This window comes from Anomaloglossus baeobatrachus, chromosome 7 (genome assembly GCF_048569485.1).
Source record: "Anomaloglossus baeobatrachus isolate aAnoBae1 chromosome 7, aAnoBae1.hap1, whole genome shotgun sequence".
NCBI classification, from domain to species: Eukaryota; Metazoa; Chordata; class Amphibia; order Anura; family Aromobatidae; genus Anomaloglossus; species Anomaloglossus baeobatrachus.
The window spans coordinates 90,005,033-90,022,349 of NC_134359.1; the positions used below are offsets into that span (position 1 = coordinate 90,005,033).

General features: G+C 50.9%; 1 long non-coding RNA gene across 1 annotated transcript in view; it reads left to right on the forward strand.

The window, feature by feature from the left end:
* LOC142245920 (uncharacterized) overlaps positions 1 to 6,074 on the forward strand; it is a 29,579-nt gene extending 23,505 nt beyond the window's left edge. Inside the window, exon 4 of the long non-coding RNA XR_012724816.1 lies at positions 5,764 to 6,074. This is a non-coding gene — a long non-coding RNA (uncharacterized LOC142245920). The remainder of the gene's footprint in view (positions 1 to 5,763) is intronic.
* The last annotated feature ends 11,243 nt before the right edge of the window (positions 6,075 to 17,317 follow it).

The following is a 17,317-nucleotide window of genomic DNA, read 5'->3' on the forward strand; positions in this document are numbered from 1 at the left end:
TCGAGAATGGTTCTAGCAGCAAAAAGACAAGCTAATTCCTAGCTGGCTTTCCGCTGTAATAGTGTAAGTCACTCTGTGACTCACACTATTATGACATTTCAGTGTATAGTGTGCGGGAACAGCGCATTCAGATCACTGCTGTATGTATAATGGCGATCGCCTTTTTTTTTTTTTTTTTTCCCTTGTCTTCCTTCCCTAAGCGCGCGCGCGTGTGTAGTGGGGCGGGCCAGCATGTCAGCCAATCCCAGACACACACACAGCTAAGTGGACTTTTAGCCAGAGAAGCAACAGCATGTGTGATAGGATGTCCATGTCACATGTCCCTGCATTATAAAACCGGACATTTTCCTCCAGCACGCCATTATCTGCCTTCTGCGTCCTTGGTGTCAGACATCACTAGCGCAGCTCCTATCGCCGATACTGCTGTGTACGCTCCATACACAGCACTGTACAGCATAGGGATAGCACTTTCTATCAGTCCTTTTAAGGGCTCATACCGGCAGGGTCAGAGCCATAGGTGACAGGTCCGTGAAAACAGAGTTTAACAGCTACACCAGATGACAGCGTCTGTGTAGCTAAAGTCAGGGATTTCCTCGCTGTATTTCCCCATTAGGAGGGATAGAAAGGCAGGCTTCCTTTCCTCTACCCAGAGACCCACAACCCTGGCACTGTACCCTCCTGCCCTTTGCACACTCAAACTCATTGTTACTAAGCCATTATACTAGCAAACCCTGAGTGAACTTAGTGGCATCCTAAACGTGGCTATTGGACTTCTGTATTGCCCCACTAGTGCAAAGATATTTGCAGCACGTCTGCCTGCATTGCACACTAAAACTCATTGTTACTAAGCCATTATACTAGCAATTTATGCTGCCAGTTTAAGGGCCGTAGTTGCATTGTCAGGGATAATTATTCTTTATTATTCTGCTGTTAATAAAGCTAGACCACCGCTGCAATCTACACCACCTCTCAATTTTTACTACCACATTTTAAGTGCACAATCTTGTCGCAATCAACATGAGTGGCAAAATGACAGATGCTGGTGGAAAGGGCAAGAGGCGTGTTGGAAAAGGAAAAAAAGGTTTTGTCCGTGGGGAAGGTGGCAAAGCTCCATTAACATCTGCTGAAGATAGACCATCTACCAGCAAAAGGAAGATGTCTACTACTTACCGTGGACAATCCGATGTGCTCCCTTTTTTACGGACACGAACAACAGGAACAAAGGTAGATGATGGCCAAAAAAGGAAAATGCTTGAATGGATCTCAAGTGGTCCAACAAGTGCCCTCTCAGCCACCTCAACTACTGCATCCAAAAAACACCAGTCCTCTGAGTTGTCATCCCAATCAAACTTGCTTTCTCCCAGCTCTGAAGTCTCCATCAGCCCTGCACAGTATGGTGGAACTGAGATGGCTGAGTCTGCAGAGCTGTTCAGTCACACTATAGCCTGGGAATCAGAGGTCTGCTCCCAAGCTACAGTGAGTACAGACCAGGAAATGGTCTGCAGTGATGCCCAGAACCTTTGACTCTGATTCAGGCCGTGAGGACCAAGTTTCTGAGCATAATGTTGACCCTTTGTCACAAACTGTAACACCTGTGGTTATAGACAATGAGGAACATACTGATGACGATGAGATGCAGATACCAGATTGTGATGACAACTTAAATATTCGGTCAGGGCAAGAAGAGGCTCGGTCTGAGGGTGAAGGGAGTGCAAACACAACAATTGATGAGGAAGTTCTAGATCCCACCTACTGTCAACCCACAGTCAGGTACTCGAGGAGGTCAACAGAGGCGGTGGAGGAGGATGCAACCGACGACGAAGTTACCTTGCACCTTCCTGGACAGAGTCGGAGCACTGGTAGCACGTCTACAACTGCATCATCAGCCACCACTCTGCCTCTGAGCACTAGTCGGGGGGGCTCAGCAGGTCGCATGCCCTCTAAGCCTTGCCTAGCCTGGTCCTTTTTTGACATAGAAAAAGATCGCCCAAATTATGTGATGTGTAAAATTTGTCGTGATTCTGTTAGTAGAGGTCAAAACCTCAGCAGTTTGACAACTTCTTCCATGAATCGTCACATGAATAAATATCATAGGTCCCAGTGGGAAGCTCACCGTGCTGCATTGCGGCCTAGCGGAGCGAACCATCCACGGCCTGCCCCTTCCAGTGCATCCGCGTGCTCTTCATCTTCTAGGACTGTGGGGACAGCTGTCACACCTGGTTTTCCACGCACAACTTCCACCACTGTAACCGCAACAGGCAGTTTGCTTGGTAGGTCGTCAGTTGGTTTGGAAGGGGAAACAAGTGCGTGTGTACAGCTCTCTCAGACATCGATAGCACCAACGTTGGATGAAGGCAACATCATGTCTCCGACTGCACTTTCCTCACAAACCTGCATTTTTCCAGGGACACCCTACTCAACACCATCTACACACAGCAGCCAGATCTCTGTCCCTCAGATGTGGACAAATAAAAGGCCATTTCCTGCGACCCATGACAAAGCTAAGAGGTTGACTCTATCCCTCTGTAAGCTCTTGGCTACCGAAATGCTGCCTTTCTGCCTGGTGGACACACAGGATTTTAGAGACCTTATGTCTGTCGCTGTGCCCCAGTACCAGATGCCCAGTCGCCACTACTTCTCTAAGAAAGGTGTGCCCGCGCTACACCAGCATGTCGCACACAACATCACCGCTTCCTTGAGAAACTCTGTGTGTGAACGGGTGCATTTTACCACCGATACTTGGACCAGTAAGCATGGACAGGGACGTTACATGTCGCTGACTGGGCACTGGGTAACTATGGTGATAGATGGTGAAGGGTCTGCTGCACAGGTCTTGCCGTCCCCATGACTTGTGTGTCAATCCTCTGTCTGTCCAAGTTCCGCCACTGCTTCTGCCTCCTCCACCTCATCTGTGTCCTCCACCTCCGCCCCAAGCCTGCCTGGTCAGGCCACCAGCGTTCTCACTGCGCAGAAGGAATCACGCACCCCTCATTACTATGCTGGCAGCAGAGCGCAACGTCATCAGGCGGTCTTTAGCTTGACATGTCTTGGGAATAAGAGTCACACAGCTGAGGAGTTGTGGTCAGCTCTGCGGCCCGAGTTTAATAAATGGTTGTCTCCACTCAACCTGCAGCCTGGTAAGGCCGTGTGCGACAATGCTGCATACTTGGGTGTGGCCCTTCGCCTGGGCAAGGTGACACACGTACCTTGTATGGCTCACGTGTTGAACCTTGTTGTCCAGCAATTTTTAACACACTATCCCGGCCTAGATGGCCTTCTGACCAGGGCACGAAAACTGTCTGCTCACTTCCGCCGTTCAAGCGCCGCAGCTGAGCGACTTGCATCGCTCCAGAAGTCTTTCGGCCTGCCGGTTCATCGCCTGAAATGCGATGTGGCGACACGCTGGAATTCGACTCTCCACATGTTACAGCGACTGTGGCAGCACCGCCGAGCCCTGGTGCAATACGTCATGACGTATAGCCTGGGCTAACGAGATGCAGAGGTGGGGCAGATCACCCTGATGGAGTGGTCTCAGATCAAGGACCTATGCACCCTTCTGCACAGTTTCGACATGGCGACGAATATGTTTAGCGCTGACAATGCCATTATCAGCATGACAATTCCAGTCATTTACATGCTGGAGCACACGCTAAACACTATTCGGATTCAGGGGGTGGGACAACAGGAAGGGGAGGAACTACAGGAGGATTCATATGCGCAAGACATAACAACATCTCCAAGGTCCAGACGTTCATCATCACCAACGCGGCAGGCATGGGACCATGGGGGACAGGGATCAACAAGTGCGCATGGTAGCAGGCGAAATGTTGAGGAAGGTGCAGGAGAACATGAAGAAATGGAGGACGAACTGTCCATGGACATGGAAGACTCAGCGGATGAGGGAGACCTTGGTCAAATTTCAGTTGAAAGAGGTTGGGGGGAGATGTCAGAGGAAGAAAGAACGGGTAGCACCTCTATGCCACAAACACAGCGTGGACTTGGTCCGCATGGCTGCGCAAGACACATGAGTGCTTTCTTGCTGCACTACCTCCAACATGACCCTCGTATTGTCAAAATTAGAAGTGATGATGACTACTTGCTTGCCACACTATTAGATCCCCGGTACAAGTCCAAATTTTGTGACATAATTCCAGCCATAGAAAGGGACGCACGTATGCAGGAGTATCAGCAGAAGCTGTTACTCAATCTTAGCTCGGCTTTTCCACCAAACAACCGTGCAGGTGCAGGGAGTGAATCTCCCAGTTGTAACTTGACAAACATGGGACGGTCTCGTCATCTTCAACAGTCTACCCGTACCAGTAGGACTGTATCTGGTGCTGGTAACAGCAATTTTATGGAATCTTTTCATAATTTTTTTAGACCTTTGCAAGGCCAACAGAGACCACAAGTCTAACACATAGTCAACGGCTGGAGAGGATGATACAGGAGTATCTCCAAATGAACATCGATGCCATGACTTTGCAAATGGAGCCTTGCTCATTTTGGGCTTCAAATCTTGAAAAATGGCCAGAGCTCTCCACTTACGCCTTGGAGATTTTGTCGTGTCCAGCTGCCAGCGTTGTCTCTGAACGTGTCTTCAGTGCTGCTGGTTGTGTGCTGACAGATAAGCGCACGCGTCTGTCCAGTGACAATGTGGACAGACTAACGTTCATCAAAATGAACAAGTCATGGAGCCACAAGGAATTTACTACCCCTGTGTCATCCTGGGGAGAGTAAATGCTTGTGGATTTGGAATGTGCTTGATGCAAATCAAAACATCCTGTTTGCAACTAGGTCACAAGTGCTGCCACTGATGGGGTGTCTGTGTGGCCCAATTTTTTGAAAAAAGGGAGACTCCGCTTGGAGTAACCCTTACTTACATTGTTTTTAAAAATGATCCAAGATGAACAGAGCTGGGATCAGGAAAGACTTTGCTACCTACCCCGGTGTCATCCTGGGGACGGTTAAGAATGGCGTATTTTTGAATGTGCTTGATGCAAATCTAGCTGTGAAGTGTACAACTAGGGCACAAGTGCTGCCACTGAATGGGTGGGTGTGTGTGTGGGGCACAATTTTTGGAAAAAAGGGAGACTCCGCTTGGAGTCACCTTGCGGTGTTTTACATGATTTTAGAAGGGCGTGCCATGCCTATATCTGTGTCTCGTCCTCTTTTTCCTCGTTACGCTCTTTTGTTTTCGCATGAGAATTTGTTCTTGTCACTTTCCCATGTGTTTGTGTTGTGAGTTGTTTGTCACCTTTTGGACACCTTTTGAGGGTGTTTTCTAGGTGTTTTTATGTGTCTGTGAATGCCTGCCATTGTTTCCTATGCGGTTCGAGTTCGGTTCGTCGAACGTTCGATGAACCGAACTCGAACGGGACCTCCGTTCGGCGAACCGAACTCGAGCCGAACCACGACCGGTTCGCTCATCTCTATTTGGCAGAGGAATGTCTCAATATACATACGCATAAATTGCATACAAAACATGCTATGTAAATACAAAACAGATTACAATCACTTAGCAGAGCAGTGTCTCAATACACATAGGCATAGATGTTCCTGTTATAATCCCTAATCGTGCTCACAAAGTCAAACCAGTGCTGATTAAAGATCCAAAATGACACTGGTTGCCATTACCCATGTGGGAGCCAGGGAGCTGTGTTTAGGTGAAGAGGGCTGCTGCAGATGGTCTTTCCAGAATAGATCTTCAATATTGTGAATGGATTGCCCTTAAACATTATTGTTTGTTATCTCCACGCTATATAGGCCTAACATCTGGCAACTAACAACATCTGGCAACTAACAACATCTGGCAACTAACAACATCTGGCAACTAACAACATCTGGCAACTAACAACATCTGGCAACTAACAACATCTGGCAACTAACAACATCTGGCAACTAACAACATCTGGCAACTAACAACATCTGGCAACTAACAACATCTGGCAACTAACAACATCTGGCAACTAACAACATCTGGCAACTAACAACATCTGGCAACTAACAACATCTGGCAACTAACAACATCTGGCAACTAACAACATCTGGCAACTAACAACATCTGGCAACTAACAACACCTTTTTAAAATAAAATGATCTAACTAAGTGAATAAATAATTTATTGTGTGCACACATTACACTTGCATCCATTGGGTAAGAGGAACAAAGGGGTGGTCTGTAAATATCCGGGGAGATCAAGCAGATATCCCACTGCTGCCACCAAGTTGACAGGAACAAACACTCCACTCCCACCAATCATGAAGAGAATTAGCAACTGCCTGACTATTGATGGACGAGAATATGGCTACTTTTGCTACTAGAGTGATTATTGGGCGCTATCATAGTGAACATAATGTGTGTGTATATATACAGAGAGATAAATAATAATAATAATAAGTTTTATTTCTATAGTGGCAACATATTCTGCAGCGCTTTACAATTAAGAGGGGACATGTACAGACAATATGAGACAATACAAAATAACAAAATTAATATACCAGGAGGATTGAGGGCCCTGCTCGTAAGCTTACAGTCTATGAGGAAATAGGGGAGACACAAAAGGTGAATGGGGGGGGGGGGGGGAAAGCTTGTCATATATGGTCCAGCCATCGATTTAATAGGGTATTCAAAAGCAGCTGCATGAACCCGTCGGTGAGAATTTATACAGCTACAGGGGATGAGAACTGGAAGTACATTTTTTGAAGGGCAGAAAGGGACTAGATTAGATCAGGGCAGTGAGTTGATAGGCTAGTCTAAAGAAATGCGTTTTTAGGGCCCGCTTAAAGGTGTGGATGTTGGGAATTAATCGGATTTCTCTTGGTAGTGTGTTCCAGAGCATAGGCGCAGCTCGTGAGAAATCTTGATGGCACTCCTGCGAAGTGCCGTAACTATAGTCCAATGTGATCTGGTGCAGAGTTTGATCCGGGGCTGCCCTCCACCAATCTCGGCCATTGTTGTATTCAATATCCTATAAAGACGCAGGAGTGTCCACAGGGGAGTGCTAACATGCTTGACATTGGAGAGTCTGGAGAGGGGTGACGTCACTAAGAAGAGGAGGCCGGCGAAGGACACCGGAGAGTCTGGAGAGGGGTGACGTCACTAAGAAGAGGAGGCCGGCGAAGGACACCGGAGAGTCTGGAGAGGGGTGACGTCATAAACAAGAGGAGGCCGGCGAAGGACACCGGAGAGTCTGGAGAGGGGTGACGTCACTAAGAAGAAGAGGCCGGCGCTGGACACTGAATGCAGCGGTAGTTGAGTGTATTATCACACTCACACTACATCACATGCACATACACACATTAAATGAGTACAAAATTCAATGAGAGGCTTCTTTAACAATGGTAAGGATGTTACCAGAAAACATCAGATGAAGGCCCCACTCACACTTGCGCTATTTTGACGCAAACGGAATCCGTCAGTAATGTAGTACAGTTCATTTATTTACAGTGGAAGCGCGACACCATGTGGACACAAGCGGGTACTGAATGCCACACACACGCGCCATATTAACGCGCTTCCACTGTAAATAAATGAACTGTACTACATTAGTGACGGATTCCGTTTGCGTCAAAATAGCGCAAGTGTGAAACTAGCCTTACCTCACCATACTGTCCCCCCTCAACTCTCACTGTTCCTCCTCTGTTCCCACTTATCCATACTGTCCCCTCTATGCTCCCACTTATCCATATTGCCCCCCTTTGCTCCCACTTACCTTACTGTCCCCCAAAGTTCATAACTCTTCATACTGCTCCTCTCCTTCACTTCTAATTACTGTGCCCCCCATTTCCATGCGGCCCACCTAATCCCAGGCTGCTCTCTCTCACACTGTCCCATATTGTGCACTTGCACTTACAGATTCTCTGGCTCCACTCCTCACACCGTGCCACTGGCGCTTCTGCGGCACAGCGTGATGTGAAATAAGTGACGGGCCGGCCAGTAAGTGTCAGTGCTATGCGCCGTGCGCTGACGTCACGTCCAGGCGAATGACAGTGACGTTCAACATCTGCCAGCCTATCAGAGACTGCTCGCGGCCTTTGATAGGCTGGTAACAACTAAACGTCACTACTATGCGCTGCATGCTGACGTCATCTCACGACGCATAGCACTGACGTCTGACCCAAAGCCTATTCACAAACGCGGTTACCGGTGGCGGGCCCCCTCTATATCCAGCACAGGGGGCCCACCGAGGGCCTTGTGCTCACTGGGGGATCCCACACTGTCCCGCTAGGCCATTCCGACTCTGTATGTGCAGGAGGCAGGAGCTGCAGGCACATAGCACTGACGTTTGATGGCCCAAAACCCATTCACAAAGGGTTACCAGTGGCAGGCCCCCTCTATATCCAGCACAAGGGCCAGTGGCGTAACTACAGTTTGATGGGCCCCGATGTAGAGTTTGAGCCTGGGGCCCCCATCCTGGGCCACTTCCTGGAAAATATGTCTCCCATCCTGGTAAATATGTCCACATCATGGCCCCATCCTGGTGTATGATCCCATCATGGCTATATCCTGGTATATATGGTCCCATCCTGATATATATGTCCACTATCATGGCCCCATTCAGGTATATATATCCCCATTATGACCCCATCAGAATATATCTCTCCATCATGGACCCATCCTGGTGTATAACCCCCATCATGCCTATATCCTGGTATATATGGTCCCATCCTGGTGTATGACCCCCATCATGGATATAGCCTGTATATATGGACCCCCCCTGGTATATGTCCCCATTATGGCCTCATCCTGGTGTATTTATAAATGCATACAGTCGCACACTGAAAAAGCCAAAAAAGTACAAGGGAAAATATGGCACTGCATTACTGCAAAACAGAGATATTTAGTTTATGTATTGGCCAATGCATGTAAGCCCGGACACCAACGGCAAGGTATATCTCTGTAATCCGGGAATCTAACTTAAATGCCACTATCTAGATTAAAAACATCCGTATCTGGGCAAAATGCCACTATTTGGACTACAAACCTCCATGTATGGGCAGCTAGGCTCCTGCTATAATGGTTAAGAACACAGCCAGGTCTTAGGGCGGAGTGCTCAGTCAGAAAAAGACTCACTAGAAACATCAAAAAACTAACCCGCACATCCAACAAATGTGAACAGGTGCTAACTATGCATTTATAGTTACTATGTTTTTTTCAGTTAGCACCTGTTCACATTTGTTGGATGTGCGGGTCAGTTTTTTGATGTTTCTAGTGAGTCTTTTTCTGACTGGGCACTCCGCCCTAAGACCTGGCTGTGTTCATAACCATTATAGCAGGAGCCTAGCTGCCCATACATGGAGGTTTGCAGTCCAAATAGTGGCATTTTGCCCAGATACGGATGTTTTTAATCTAGATAGTGGCATTTAAGTTAGGTTCCCGTATTACAGAGATATACCTTGCCGTTGGTGTCCGGGCTTACATGCATTGGCCAATACATAAACTAAATATCTCTCTTTTGCAGTAATGCACTGCCATATTTTCCCTTGTACTTTATTGGCTTTTTCAGTGTGCGACTGTATGCATTTATAGTTACTATGTTTTTTTCAGTTAGCACCTGCTCACATTTGTTGGATGTGCAGGTCAGTTTTTTGATGTTTCATCCTGGTGTATGACCCCGATCATGGATATAGCCTGGTATATATTGCCCCACCCTGGTATATATGTCCCGATCATTGCCCATACTGGTATATATGGCCCATCTTGGTAGATATGGCCCCATCATGGCCCCCATTCTGGTATATAGCCCCCCATCCTAGTATATAGCACTCCTTCCTGTTATATAGACCCTCATCCTGGTATATAGCCTCTATTGTGGTATACAGCCACCTATCCTGGTATATAGCCCCCTCATCCTGGTATATAGCCCCCATCATGCTATATAGCCCCCCACTGCGCCGAACACAGTAAAAAAAAACAACAAAAAAACAAAACGATTGTACTATGTGTTCACTTTCATAATGAGGCATATGGAATTTTTTTTATAGATAAATAGCATGGAGGTATAGATAGATAGATGTACAGACAGGATGGATGGATGGATATAGGATATACAGACAGACAGACAGTATAGACAGACAGTTTAGGCCGGTTTCACACATCTGGCTTTTCGCCATTTTGCCGGATTCGGCGCATGCCAGTACAATGGCAGCGCAACAAGCGCTGGTCACATGCTGTCATGTGACCCGGAAATTGCGGCGCTGCCACTGTACTGTATACACTGTAGTGGCGTGCGTCGAATCCGTCAAACCGGCAAAAAGCCGAATGTGTGAGACTAGCCTTACACAGACAGACACTATACTCAGACAGATAATATAGACAGACAGTATACAGTCAGACAGTATACACAGACAGACATTATACACAGATAGTATACACAGACAGACATTATACACAGACAGACAGTATATACAGACAGTATACACAGACAGACAGAGCTACATATTGCACACTATACAGGACACACATTTCTTATACATAACACATGAGCACATTATACTCACCTCCTTTTTGGCCTCCTGCAGTTCATAGGGTCTTTAGAGCAGCTTCTCCGGCCACAGCAGTGCAGGTGCCCCTCCCCCCTCTCTGTGGTGAAGACGGGAGCAGACAGGACACAGAGGAGGGGTGGGCGTCCTGTGCTGGAGCCTGTGCACAGCAGTAGCAGCAAATGACAGTGAACTGCTGCTCCCTGTGGCACCCCATCTGCTGTCTGTCAGAAGGGGCCCTGTGTGACCGGTGGCCATGGTACTCACCAACCCTGCATGCCCCCGGTGTCCTCCTGCAACGCTGGGAATTGACCAGAGTGTAAGCAGCGCAGCGCATGACATCAGTGTGATGCACGGCCATTTACAGCAGTGTCAGCTCTCAGCATATTCTCTGCTCCCCGTGCACAGGATCATGTGCATGGGGAGCAATATTCATTGCCTTAATTGGCGGCTGGTACAGCACAGTTCAGGGGCCCAATGGATCTCTGTGCTGCGATGTATTTCTGCTAGATGTGCAGCCTTCGACACACATCCATCTGGATCAGGGGCTGGGGCCCACCGGCCCCCTATACCCCTAAGCCCGGTCGCAGTGGGGACCTCTTCAACCTCGGTAGTTACACCCCTGACAGGGGCCTACCAAGAACCTTGGGCAGGCCCACTGGGGGATCCCCCGCTGTCCCACCAGGCCATTACGACTTCAGACCCTGTATGTGCAGGATCTGCAGTGCTGGACTGGGGGCGGGGCCTACTGAAGGATTCTCCGGTGTCCTGGTGCGCCAGTCCGACCCTGCCTGTGACATAAGGCCATCACTGCTAAATAGTTTTTAAACTGAAAAGAAGGAAGCTGGGAGTGTTTTCATGTTTGCAACAGCTCCATTATTTAGATGGCACAGAAGTTACACACTATTGGTTCTTGATTCTATGATTCTTGTAATAACAGGTCATAGTAATCACTTACATTTATTTATTTGCAGTTGGGGAGAGGGAAGTCAGCGGAGATTGGGCGCGGAGCTCGTGTGACATCAGCACCTCAAGTGAGTGCCGGGAACAAGAGAGCCGACACCTCTGGAGCGCTGCATGCATGGGAGAGGATAAGCTTTTAAATTTTAACAGGGTTAAACATGGGAAATCAGAAAGGGTTGTCCAAAAAGTGAACAATCCCTATAAGTGCTCTGTGCTTAATTAACAAGGTTTAGAGAGGCTGAGTTTGTCTGTTTATTGTTTTAAAGGGATTGTGAGCAAAGAATGACTGATCAAATCTTCCACAGGCGCTCTGTGCACCATGGAGGCGAAACATTTACCGTATTTTTCGCTTTATAAGACGCACCGGATTATAAGACGCACCCCAAACTTAGACATAAAAAAGGTAAAAAAAAGAAAAATGGGGTCCATCTTATAATCCGGTGTTCTCTTACCGGAGGAGGGCAGCAGTGGTGGTCAAGCGGGGTCACAGGAGGCAGAGGTTGTGCTGGCAGGCATGGCAGGTCAGTGGCAGCGGGGTCCGTGGTGGCAGGTGCCGTCCGTGGTGGCAGGTGCTGTGGCGTCCGGGGTGGCAGGAGCCGGGGGGCCCGTGATGGTGGTGGCGGCGGCAGCAGCAGCGTCGGAGGGTGAGTCATTCAGCAGGCCGGTGCAGTGAGTGTCCCAGTGTCCGCGGTCCCGGTTCAAATAATGGCGTCTGGAGCGCATGCGCAGATGGAGCTCTCATCCAAGAGCTCCATCTGCGCACGCACCCGCTCCCGGCGCCATCATTTGAAACTTGGACCGCGGAGAAACTGGGTAATTTGCTGCACAGCCGCCCGCACAGAGTGGCAGCCAGCAGGCTGCCCGCCCACCCTGCGTGCAAGCGGCCGGGTACCTGTGCTTGCGTGCGTGCGGCAGCCATCTGCCGCCCGCACACAGGCACCCGGCCACCGCTCGCCGCCCGCACACAGCACCCGGCTGCCGCTCGCCGCCCGCACACACCACCCGGCCGCCGCTCTCCGCCTGCACACAGCACCCGGCCGCCGCTCTCCGCCCGCACACAGCACCCGGCCGCCGCTCTCCGCCCGCACACAGCACCCGGCCGCCGCTCTCCGCCCGCACACAGCACCCGGCCGCCGCTCTCCGCCCGCACACAGCACCCGGCCGCCGCTCGCCGCTCGCACACAGCACCCGGCCGCCGCTCTCCGCCCGCACACAGCACCCGGCCGCCGCTCGCCGCCCGCACACAGCACCCGGCCGCCGCTCTCTGCCCGCACACAGCACACAGCACCCGGCCGCCGCTCGCCGCCCGCACACAGCACCCGGCCGCCGCTCGCCGCCCGCACACAGCACCCGGCCGCCGCTCTCCGCCCGCACACAGCACCCGGCCGCCGCTCTCCGCCCGCACACAGCACCCGGCCGCCGCTCTCCGCCCGCACACAGCACCCGGCCGCCGCTCTCCGCCCGCACACAGCAACCGGCCGCCGCTCGCCGCCCGCACGCAGCACCCGGCCGCCGCTCGCACGCAGCACCCGGCAGCCACCCGCACGCAGCACCCGGCCGCCCGATCACCGTAAGGACAGGACCCCCAGGTACCGCTATATTTGCTTTTTAAGACGCACCCCCCATTTTCCTCCCAAATTTTTGGGAAGAAAAGTGCGTCTTATAAAGCGAAAAATACGGTATATGAATCTTCCCATCTACTTCTATTCCATCTATCTACCGCCCTTCTCTTGCTCTGTGAAGCCAGATCTGTCATAAAAAAGGAGGAGATAGAAGGAAACCAAGCAGGTACAAAGCTGCACTTAAATGTTTAGCCCCGCCATGATGCACCGAGCGTCTGTACAAAATATGAACAATCAGTCAGTGCTGGCAAGATTCCCTTTAAAAGCATCACTATAATTTCCAAATTAGTTTACATGTTGGATAAACCCTTTACTAGTCCTGTGTAATAACATATAGCCTAAGATAATGACACTGACACTTGGGTACAGGATAATGACACTGACAATGGGGGTACATGATAATGACACTGGGGGTACATGATATTGACACTGACACTGGGTGCAGGATAATGACACTGACACTGGGGATACAGGATAATGAAACTGACACTGTGGGTGCAGGATAATAACACTGACACTGGGGGTACAGGATAATGAAACTGACACTGTGGGTGCAGGATAATGACACTGACACTGGGGATACAGGATAATGACACTGACACTGGGGGTACAGGATAATGACACTGACACTGGGGTACATCATAATGACACTGAAACTGGTGTCGCGGGCGGAGGGGCGCGCTCGCCACGCTCGGGTCCGGGGCTTCTGCTGCTGCTGCTCGGTGGCTCGAGCGGTGGGCCGAACCCGGGGACTCGAGCAGCGCTCCTCACCCGTGAGTGAAAAGGGACGATTTGTTTGGGGAGATAGTTCGTGACGCCACCCACGGGACGTGGTGATCATGGCACCACCGCTGCTGGTGACGGGGATCCCGGGAGAGATGGTAGGGAGCAGCTAGGATGTTATCCCCTCCGTGGGTAGGAGTTGGTGATCCCGGGGCCCGGTGATGATGCGGGGAGGCTGGATGGCTGGGGTGCAGGGTTGCAGGGACAGCGCGGCGCGGTGCCGGACGGCACTGGTGTACTCACTCAGACAATCAATGACAGAGTCTCTGGTAAACCAAAACGGCTGGATGGACGGGTCCCGCAGCCGGCTGCAGTGTTGTTGTGCTCTCCCCGGATGGCTGATGGTGGCTGTCTTAACCTGCACCTTGTTAGAATGTTCTGACTCCTGTGGTTGCCCACTGGTAGTCCGCTCCCCGGCGTATAGGTACCGTAGGAGCCCTTTTGTCCGCAGGTGCTGGCCCTTGGATCTCTAGCCTGTGGCGGTGGCTGTATATCCTCACGGTGTGGACTGTTGCCTTCTAGCGGGACTTGGCTGTTAGGAAACCCCTGGAGTTCCCGTCACACTCGGATTTGACCGTTGTCGGCGGCTCCAAGCCTAGTCGGGGTCCGATGGTCCTGCCTGTGTGCTTAACTTCACTCCGCTCCCCGGTTCGGTACCGGTGGGCCACCACCCAACCCCGGTCCTACGGTTCCACAGAGATCCGCTAACTCCTGCAGACGGCCACCACCGTCTGCCAACCTTGCTGTCAGTGCCTGGGCTCCAACCCAGACACTTGCAGTTTCTGACCTCTCGCTTTCACCTCTCAAACTAATCTGCTCCTTTTCCCGCCTCCAGGCCTGTGAACTCCTTGGTGGGTGGGGCCAACCGCCTGGCTCCGCCCCACCTGGTGAGGACATCAGCCCCTGGAGGGAGGCAACAAGGGTTTTTTTGTCTGACTGTTGTAACTGTCTAGGGTGGGGGTGTGTGTGTTGTTATGTCTGTGACTACCTGGCTAGTCCAGGGCGTCACACTGGGAGTACATGATAATGACTCTGATACTAGAGTGCAGGATAATGACACTGGCACTGGGGTACAGGATAAGGACGCTGACAATCAGGGTACAGGATAATGACGCTGACAATCGGGGTACAGGATAATGACACTGACACTGGGATGCAGCATAATGGCGCTGACACTGGGGATACAGGATAATGACACTGACACTGGGGATACAGGATAATGACACTGGGGATACAGGATAATGACACTGGGGGTACAGAATAATGATGCTGATACAGAGGGTACAGAATAATGAAACTGACACTGGGGGTACAGGATAATGACACCGACACTGTGGGTACAGGACAATGGCACCGACACTCGGGGTACAGGTCATTATCTCTTCTCCCCCTCCCCCGCCGCAGTAATTATCTCCTCCCCCAGCAGTCATTGTCTCCTCTCCCTTTCCCCCAGCAGTCATTTGCTGCTCTCCTCCTCCATCAGCAGTCATCTGCTCTTCCCATCCCCCCAACAGTTATCATTAGTAGCTCTCACTCTCCCCCCAGCAGTCATCATTAGCTCCTCTCCCCCTCCCCCACAGCAGTGATCATTAGGTGCTCTCCCCCTCCCCGCAGTCATCATTAGGTGATTCACCCAGTAGTTATCATTAGCTCCTTTCCCCCCAGCAGTCATCATTAGCTCCTCTCTCCCTGTGCCCAGCAGTCATCAATAGCTCCTCTCCCCACAGCAGTCATCCTTAGGTGCTTTCCCTTCCCCCCCGCAGTCATCATTAAGTGCTCTCCCCCTCCCCCAGAAGTCATCATTAGGTGCTCTCCCCCTCCCCCCAGCAGTGATCCTTAGGTGCTTTCCCTTCCCCCCGCAGTCATCATTAAGTGTTCTCCCCCTCCCCCCGCAGTCACCATTAAGTGCTCCCCCCCTCCCTCTGCAGTTGTGGCGCCCCTGAGGCTTCCGTCACCACAGGAGATATTGCACCTCAGCCAGAGGTGTGGTATCTCATCCCGGGTAGGACTGGGGTCATTGTACAGACATTTTGTCATTTGTACAGACAAAACTTGCACACACCAATTGGTAGGCATACACTGGGTCAGGGATGGTGGCAGTAACCCCCATAGATGTTTAGCTCATGGGGCCGTAAGTCCCATCACTGATCCCAATGGTGAGGGTGGGGCCTAGTCAGTGGGTGTGTGGGAGGAGTCAGAAAGAGAGAGTAGACAAAGGGAACTAGAAAGTTCAAGTTTAGTCAGCCTGTCAGGCAGTGAGAGAGAAGGAGTGAGGAGGTGGGCTGTCAAGAGAGGACAGCAGACAGAAAGGACAGAGACAGAAGGAGGTTCCTGGTGGAGATCCTGGGGTCTAGTTAGGCCCAGGTGACACTGAAAGAAAAGAAGAAAGGATTCCAGGGCCAAGGAAGGGCAATTGTCCCGTGACCTGTTCCACTGACAACATCGGGTGGAGGGATCTGGCTGCATTCAGGGACGGTCCCTAGACAGAGGGAAGAAAGACAATTCCTCAAAAGTAAAACCGAAGGCCTGGGAGATCGTTGCAAGCGCCCAGGGCCACTTCCTGCCACAGATCCCCGGTAAAGAGGGCAAGTTACGACTACGGTCAGCCCCCTTTGCACAGGCCCTGTGGTGGAGGCCAAGACCAGCTAAAACAGTTGAAGGCTAGGAAGTCAGTCAGAAAAGGACACACACAAAAAGGGGTACACCGGGACTGACCCTTGACCTATCCGGGATCGGCGGCGGCCCCTGACAGCGGATCCTGGCATTCCGTGGGTAACCGGTCTACTGCAGTGACTGAACAGTGAGTAAAACATCTTAACTGCAAGCCCTGTGTTGTCTGTTTTATCCTGCACCTCATCAACATAAAACACCATAGACTTTACCAAGCACCAAAGGTTGCCCCGGGGTATCCGCTCTACCTGTGGAGAGCAAGAAACACCTCAGCTGCCATAACATCAGCCACGGAGGTCCCTACCAGCAGCTGCGGCTCCATAATTTCAAATTACCACAGGTGGCGTCACGAATCTTATATAAACATTATCACCATCTCCCCCAACATCGCCGCATTAATTGACTCCACCAGGGTCATGGAGTCGGGCCCCGCCACCGCTGACTACCCCGAGTCACCTAAGGTCCTGGGTGGGCGAGTCACAGTCATCATTAGGTGCTCTCCCCCTGCCCCCTACAGTCATCATTAGGTGCTCTCCCCCTCAGCAGTCATCATTAGCTGCTCTCCCCCTCCCCTCAGCAGTCATTATGTCCTCTTCCTCTCCCCCACTAATATTTATAACAGATCCTGAGCAGTGCTGAACAGCAGTCAGCAGCGCTCTATAACTGTTCTGTGCTGATGTGTGGAGTGAAGTGCACTTTTACTAGTACAGCCAGACACTAGAGCTATGTAATGGCCACACTGCCTGTTTTCTGAGCTCCGCTCTGGAGGGTTAGAAGAGGTATGTCCTGTACTGTGTG